The sequence below is a fragment of the Varroa destructor genome, unplaced genomic scaffold (genome assembly GCF_002443255.2).
Source record: "Varroa destructor unplaced genomic scaffold, Vdes_3.0 BEIS01000001.1, whole genome shotgun sequence".
Taxonomy (NCBI): Eukaryota; Metazoa; Arthropoda; class Arachnida; order Mesostigmata; family Varroidae; genus Varroa; species Varroa destructor.
In genome coordinates this window covers 39,922,603-39,931,027 of record NW_019211454.1, presented here as the reverse complement: position 1 = coordinate 39,931,027, position 8,425 = coordinate 39,922,603, and the positions used below count along the sequence as shown (strand labels likewise).

General features: G+C 41.2%; 1 long non-coding RNA gene across 1 annotated transcript; it reads right to left on the bottom strand.

Annotated features, from left to right (window-relative positions):
* Positions 1-1,133: 1,133 nt before the first annotated feature.
* Positions 1,134-7,675, bottom strand: LOC147758631 (uncharacterized). The gene is made up of 2 exons (XR_015318066.1): positions 6,766-7,675; positions 1,134-2,710 (listed from the first exon to the last, which is right to left on the bottom strand). It is a non-coding gene; the product is annotated as an uncharacterized LOC147758631 (long non-coding RNA).
* Positions 7,676-8,425: the final 750 nt, after the last annotated feature.

Genomic DNA, 8,425 nt, shown 5'->3' with positions numbered 1-8,425 from the left:
AGTTGCTTGTCGATGTTTCCTCATTCCGCGTCTGCTGAAATTGAGCAAAAGGAGAGGACACTCAAAAGAGTGTCCCCTTTTTTGGCCTGCTCTTGATTGACTGTTTTGTCTTGTCTTGACACCTTGCGTTTCGGTAAAGGGGCTTGCTGCTGCCGCTACTGCTACGACAACGCCTGATGTTACTGCCTGAGCGGCAGCGCATTACGAAATTTTCTATTTTGCGACTTCGTTTCGCGCTCGAGTCGACTCGTGTTGCAGACCGGGGGACTATCTTGTGGTTCAAAAGGCCTCTAAGGGTATCTTGACACAAGGACGTCAGCACCAACCACAGGTTTCTATGCTTTTTTGATTTTCAGCTTTGGGGTACAGATGAAGCCTGTGTAGTGAGATGCGTCGCTAGAGGGCAATGAATAAACTATTAAGACAATAGGTAATATAATGTGTGTATGTTACTTATTACCCTTAATAAAACTGCTGTGTTGCAAAAAGCTATAAAAATTTCACCAGTATCGCTGTTACTGCCTCGGAATTTATATGTCTCTCATATATAGGAACGTTAGGTAGTGTGTATAAACAGCCTTCACACGAGCGCGTACAGCGTAGATGACACCGTAAAACAAGATAGCTATACTTCGTTATGTGTGTTCGAAAACAATTGAAAGATAGACAAACGCAAGGGGGACCCGACATAACAACGGTCCGAAGTCCGCCGGACAGCGCTACCTCTGCGATTCAATTGTCCACTGACGAACTTGACTTTCATGTCTAACTCTGAATTACGTTAAAACAGACGAACTGTTGTCTATATCCATAATAAAGGTCGAGGCTGAGAATGAACAGAGGCAATCCGGACTACCGAGATGAACTTTTCGGATTCTTCGGATAGTGTCGAGGCATGAGTTAAAGGAAAATTAAGATATTCAACATAAATTCAGTGCATGTTATATGTAAGGACGAAAGCTTAACGTAATGTCTGTTTTTCTATAATATATAAAATTATTTTTTTATTATTTAAATCTGGCGTATGATAATCCTGCAATTTGGAATTTAATCCAAACTGCCGAGACACAGTAATAATATTCATTACAGCGCGTTAGTGAACAATTACGATAACCGAATCTGAGAAAAACGCGTTGCTTTTTAGGAATGATTTATTTGAAATAATATAGCTACTTAATATGCATTTGAAATGTACAGATATGCGGCACGATGTTTGTATTCTCATAGCAAAAGTATTTTTGCACAGATAAATCAACAAAAACGTACTCTGGAACGCGCGTAAGATTCTGGCGAAGAGATGTTGCTAACAACGAGTAATACCCGATTCACGTTGGTCCTTACGGGTTGGATGTTTGTAGTGGAACCTACTTAGAAAGCTATATGGTGAGCTTCTTATTCCTGCTGAGTATACTGAACGAAATGCATGGCAAATCCCTTTGGTTTTGGCCGATGTTTTGTGGTAAGGGTCCCGTGGTATAGCATACAACACTTTCCCGTTCTAAGCACAGCCTGGACATGACCTAATGTAAATATGTTTCGAACCAGTATAAGCGTAGACATACGTAGCCTTTTGGGCCAACGTAGTACATCATGGGAACGCTTCCGTTTGCTTTGTCAAGATCACTTCGATACGTTTCGGCCGTACGATAACGGGAGGTGGCAAAAGTACTGAGGGGAGACCAGTCGGTGTGGCCGGTCGGGGTTTCGGTCGTCGCATTCTTATGACGGGCGTGTCTGAAGGGCGGACAAGGAGATCTTAGAGCATTTTCATTCGTTTCCCTTCCTCCTACAACCTCAAGTGTACAGTCAACATTGACACCACCTCTACCGTCTCTGAGTAAAAGGAAACACACACACATGACCCACCTGCCTGCTGTGAGGTACCACTGAAATGAGGTACTGGACGAGTGAGGAGGACTAAGAAGAAAGGGCTGGGGCTATAGGGAAACGCCGCGTGTGTGGAACGGGAACGAGCCACAGTAGACATGGGTTTGGCCTCGTAAGCGACCGAAGGGGATCAGCCAAGTGAACTAGCCAGGCAGGGCTGCCCCTCCGTGGGTTGGTAGTGAGTACCCTCTTGAGTGAAGCATTTCGATAACCAAGGAGAAGAGTAGGGGGTCTGCAGACCCGCATCTCCCAGCCGGGTTCAATGGGGTTGCCAGGTGCCGCTAAGATATCCTCCTGTCGTTTGTTGGCTAACCTCCTCCTCTTCAGACGTCCTTTCTTGCAACCGATGAAAAGGCGAGGTACCTCGTTTAGACGTTTTCGTTGTAGTCGTCGAAGAAATTGCCGCCGATACCAGCTTGCTCCGTACAAATGCATTATAGCCAGAATATGCGACATATCTTTATGTATGCGTGCGAGGAGGTAGGTACATGATTGTTTCACATAATAGAGGGCAGTAGGGTTTAGTCGGAAGATGGTCACGTCTAAATTAGTACACTGAGTAGATCCTACGAAAGCTTATAATATAAACAGATTGGTCATTTTTAAAGATCACTCACACGTGCTCCTGTAGTGGAAACGCAACATCCTTTATTAAAATACCAAGCTATTGGATTCTTGCACGTGAATCCTTGCCATTCAATTACTCGGCGTTCATTCTTTCAAACCAAAAAGCTCACTTAATCCTACCGTTATATTCAGGAGCTGGGCTTAAATCCGAACTTTTTTCAACCCCGGTCCCCAGCGGTTTCGAGAACGCGTTTATCTGAAACCAATAGTATTGAAAACAAATTTGTTTTAACGAGAACGCAAAAAACCTTGCAGCAATGGTAGAAAAGAGCACGTCGCAGATTAATTCAAACGAGTCTTATTATTGCGATTACTAGCACTACTGTTATAATAACTAGAGCAAATATGTTATTTTACCCTATTATGTACAATGCTAACGTCTTTCATACAGGAATTACATCATTTGTATTCTTTGCCGAATTTCCTGACCTGTAAGTACAAGTATCCTTTGACCAACAACAGTGCTTGCCCATGATTGCTTAGGACGAAAGGACATGCCAAGCGTACGCACGCGATGAGATATATTCGGCATGTCCTCCGTCAAATGAATGTCGCATTAGGTGCTTAAGCATGAGCCTGCTAAGGACAATGTGTATCTATGGTACGTTAGTGCTAATAAAACGTGACTTGCTTTTTCATCACTGCAGGCGCACATGTTTCTGGTCTTGTCCAGCTGGTGACCTGGAGTCATGCTAGCCATATGTTTTGACATGCACGGCCAGTGTCCTTTCGGAAAATCCCTTGAATAGCACGTGATAGCACGCAGAGCAAGTAATATTCACACCAAATTATATAACATACATGAAGTACATTTTTGGGATATAAACGGGCTTGTCAAAACGAATACGGCATGCCAATATAATTGGTAAGTATCGGCCTATCAGACATTGCACGCTGTACACACCACAAAGAGTCTCAACTGCACGAGTTTCCAGTTGCTGTTTGAGTCTTTCGGTGATATCGCTAATATAATCCTCCAAACGACTGTAATATTCCCAGCTGAAATATTGCTAATGTTATGATCTTTGGCAATGCTAGCGATTTATTTAAACTACAGAGGCCTAATTTCCCTACGATATCGAAAGATATTGTTCATATTGTTTTCTTTCTTTGGCAAGCCTCATATTGCTTAACTCAGATACAAGGCTACCATGTATCGAGAATAAGTGCGCTTTTCAGGCCACAACGTATGTAGATTTTGAGAAGTTTCTGCCGTTAAGCTTTCGCATATTTACTTGCTGATCTGCTTGTTAACCCGGCAGAGCAAACATCTCAACAGAATCCTTTCAACGTCCTTAGCAGTGTTTGTTCAGTCACATTCTATAGTAGAGAAGCATAATGCCGAACAAATATATACGCATGAACCCGTATAACACATAAAATGAAGATTTGTTCATGCATCGTTCCTAACGGCGTACACGTACACCATTAAACTCAGACTGGTCCTGACCTATTTGAAGAAATGGGTTTTAATTAAGGCGCTAATTTTATTGCGTGACAGCATATTTTTTTAGGTGTCTTAAGTATTGGCTAAAAAGCGATGGACAAACTGCATTTCAACCAGTCAAATGTTAATAGCTCCGACCGTTCGCTTACTGAGATCCGCCTGTGTACCTAACTCAACTGACCCGTATTCTTGGAAGCCATTTCTTTAAGTTCTGCTTGAACTTGGAGTATACACGGTGCGAATTACGAAGTTCAGTCTCAGTTGCCACTTAAGTGCATTGATGAAAGTCAAGCAGCTGAGTAGCGATTAATGGCGCTTTACTGGTAAGAGCTTCGTACTAAAATAGAAGAAAAAAGCTGTCCTGTCAAACAAAAGCATTGAGTATACTGCATAGAGAATAAGGGATCAGCCAGGATTCGAAGGGTGAAGAAACGCAAAAATGCGTTTCGCACGTAGCCGCCACCGCTTGCTCGCTCGGATCCACGTCTTCGACCTATCCAATTTATACGAAAATTAACGATTAAACTTTACGTCCATTTGCAACACAGATAGATATGTATCTAAACAAGACTCAAGCATGTAGCAACAATGCAGTTTCGTGCCGTTCCGATTGCTATAAATGAACTGCATAAATGGCAGTAAATGAACTGTTGGACTGCGAGTATTTGACTCTCCTATGAATAATTAAGCGTTCTCTGTTACAAAAATGCAAATTATACAATTGAAAAAAGTGTTTCTATGTAAAACAACGGACAATGTTCGCCAAATATACAAAACAGTAGCATACCTTCGGTATTCCTGGCGGCACCTTGTTCTCAGCATGCTTTACAATGAGTTATTAATAATAACAATGTTGGGCTCCCTGAAGCTACGTAATGCCTCGAAAGAAACCTTAATTACTTTTAAGCAATCTATATAACTATCGCGTTATTGAAAATATTGTTTTGATATACGTTAGATGTGTTTCGCTTTATTACGACACACTGAAGCTGGCACCCTTCAACAGCTGTGGTCCTTTTTAGGTTATGGAACTGACGGAAATCGCATGGATTTCAATCTAGAGAATATGGCGGCTGAAGCAATAGCTTGGTTTTTGCCTTGCTCACTTGAAATTCTACGTAGAGGCCGTACTCTGTCGTCGAAAAGGCACATTGTGTTCTGTCGAGTAACACTCATACCCACTCATCGAGGAGAGTCTTTAAGAATGTAAATATTTGGCGGTATTGAAAGTTTCTTTTCAGCAATAGCTTCTAAGGATGCTTAATGCTATTATGAGAATCAGCTGCGTCAGAATCTATCCACCATAGCTCTCACAGTTGTTCTCCCTTTTGTTCAATGCCATTCTTTCACCTGATCTATTTTGGGCGGATGGCACAGACTACACACTTTCTGGGCTTCTTTTGCTGGTAATAGCTCTATGGGTTTTTTCCAGACTACAACGCACGTATTTCCATTTGTATTGTATTGTAGCTCGAGAGAAATTTATTTCATCTTCAGTATTTTTACCACAATTTCATAAGATGTTCTTCTACAAGTGTCATATTTAGTTGATAAGAAGAGCATTGTTCGTACCATTCTGTTTTACTCGAAAACTTCGACAGCGATACGTTTTTCCGTTTGAAGTCTTCAAACGTACCAATCTTCTTTATCGTCTTCAACCCCTCAATTTTCGTTGCCAAAAAGGGTGCATATGTAACAAACTGTCCTTCCTCTAAAGGCCTCCCGGTCCAGTGTTTTCACAAATCCCTAACGGATTCTGCCAACGCTGTTGCTTTCGATAAAGAGGAACCTAATCAGTTGGCGTTGATTTTCAGCGCCTAAGAGTATATCTGTCTCTAAACGCACGACGAAACTGACGACACTCGATCAATTTATAGTGAAAGTTATATAACCTGACCTAAGTTTTGTATGATAATAATAACGTGTAGCTTGAAGTTTATTCAAAATATTCAGTTTTCCACAGAGCTTCGGATATTATTAAATACGATCTTTAATTTTAAGGTAGCGGTGCAATACTCTCCGTAGGATGCGCCTCTTTGCCCTCGACTTCTCGACATGCTTTGTTTTGAAATGTCGTTTACAACTTTTTTACAAATTTCTTCAAAAAAAAATAATTTTTGACCGAATTTCGACTAACGTAAGGATGTAGTCAAAGCGGTTTTAGGCCTTGGACTTAAAAAAAAATCTGGGAAATGACACAAATGGATAGTGTATATATATTTTTTAATAATTTAACTCATTTTATATCACATAAATGCCGTTAAATTTAAGCATGCTATGCAAATAAAACTGTATTAGCCATGAAAGTAAAAAGAAAACACAGGAAAAACGGAAAAGCAATACGACGATAGTACGATCAACGATGCTTGTTGCAATGATGCTGCGCTACTACTGCCTACACAAGCGGTTGGTCAGGCTTATTCCGATCCAACATAAAAAAGTGAGACAGACAATTTAAGCAAAAACCATACATTTTATCGGAGCAGCATTGTTATTATTATAATTTACATAATAATTAACACCTCTGTCTGATAACTGGTGAGATAGTGAACACAACTCAACGTTTCTCTGCTTTGCCAGCGTAACTTCGGCAACGGGCAATTACTATCCAAACCGTTCTGTTGGGACCCTTAGTAATCAACAAACGGGTAATACATATTGTTATGTCAATGTAGTTTTGCTGCAGCAGTACGAGAAGCATTTAGGCAAAAAGAAACGTCCCGGGTTTTTACGAACGCCCTGTTCAAGCTTCAGCTTCGCTGAGCCTCGAAAGGAACAGAAGAAATTGATTATACAATACTCACTGTTTCTCTGTTGTAATTGCCAGATAAATAACTGCAAATCCGCTGTTTCGTGTTCCGTGATTCATTTTCGCAGAGACATAATTGGCCAGCTCACTGTCGCTCGAAATTTGTTTGACTTTTATATGCTTTATAGACACAAATTACGAACTACTTACGAATTTTTGCTTGCAGAATTCGTATTTATTGAATATGAGCTACGCTAGGTGCAAAAAAGACACTGAGCTAAACAAAATAAGATTGCTTATAAAAATAACAAAGATATCTCAATGTTCAATATGTGTACTAGAAAATAACTCGCCTAGTGTCCACTGTAAACGATAATTAAATGTTTACTTGTGCGAACGACAAACTGCGTATTTTTTTCCGGTAAGGGCATCTTTGTTATTGGTCTCTTTTATTTTCACTATTGTCTCACTATTATTTGCTTTTTTCCTTCAGTGAAAACTGATCGTCGCCGCGTCTGAAGCTGAGCAAAAACATGGCCATCTATTCAAGCCATAAAGGAGAGCGTGGCAGTGGCGCGCACTATGTGCCACGAATGCATCACGCGCCTAACGTTACCCGACTTCATTGTAAGCACAGGTTCGTGGATCATCCTTTTTTCTTACGAGGGCCGCGCAAATGGATATGGCATCTATCCTCACTCCACTACGTGTGGAGTCAGCGTGCGCGTTAGATGCACGTCCATCTTTATATGTTAGGTCTTGTCCAGCTGCAAAGCGACAACGACGAGGCGTGTATTCGAGAGCGACAGTGCACCCAACGCTGACTGCGCGTTTGTACGAGAACGTGTCACAAGTGCATCTCTCACACAAGAAACACACGCCGACGCACGCAGAAGATACACGCTTAACTCGCTTTCACAGGCCCTGATTTGCCGCGAACCAGCCCGCCGTCGGCGTGTACACGTCGCTTGGAACGTTGTTCCCGCTGTGTTTCTGTTGAAGCTCTGATCAACGATTTCGTTGTACAGGATCAGGCATATAGACACGATAGTGGTCCCTTAGAGAAAAATCTGCAGAGTGACTATGCGCAACTACAACTGGGGGTAGCAAAGAAAGACATGGGGAATGAAAGCTCGTACACCAGGTTATGCATTCGGTGATATGGGCGTAGACAAATGAGGCGAACAAGTAGTCAGAATGCTCGTAAGTATAACGATAAAGAACGTCATAAACTCGACCGAGTGACTGGGGCTCGTCGAAACGCAAAATCTTTAATGTCGTTAGGTCAAGAGAATCGAAAAAAAAATGATACCGTAAAAGATAAATATGAGACGTTTTTTAGGCATCGTCATTTTATTCTACGTGGAAAACCAGGAAAAAGAAAAGAATAATCGTAAACAACGGTCAAAGCCTGTGTACTTTGTTACATAGTAAGTTTGTTAAAAACTCAATTTTTAGGTTACACGTGTATCTTCTATACACTTTAAATTTGTATGATGATGTAGTATAGTAGATGGTGACTTTTATGTAACGAATTTAAATATGTAATAATAAGTATTTGATTTATGCGATTATCGCCGCTAGGCCAAGGTGATGCGCTGATATGTTGCGGCACAATATACAATACAAATGTTAATCATATGTATGCATGTCTCTATAACGCTCACGCGTTTACGCATATTCCTCGTTTTGCAAGCCGTTCAACCAAGCGCTGA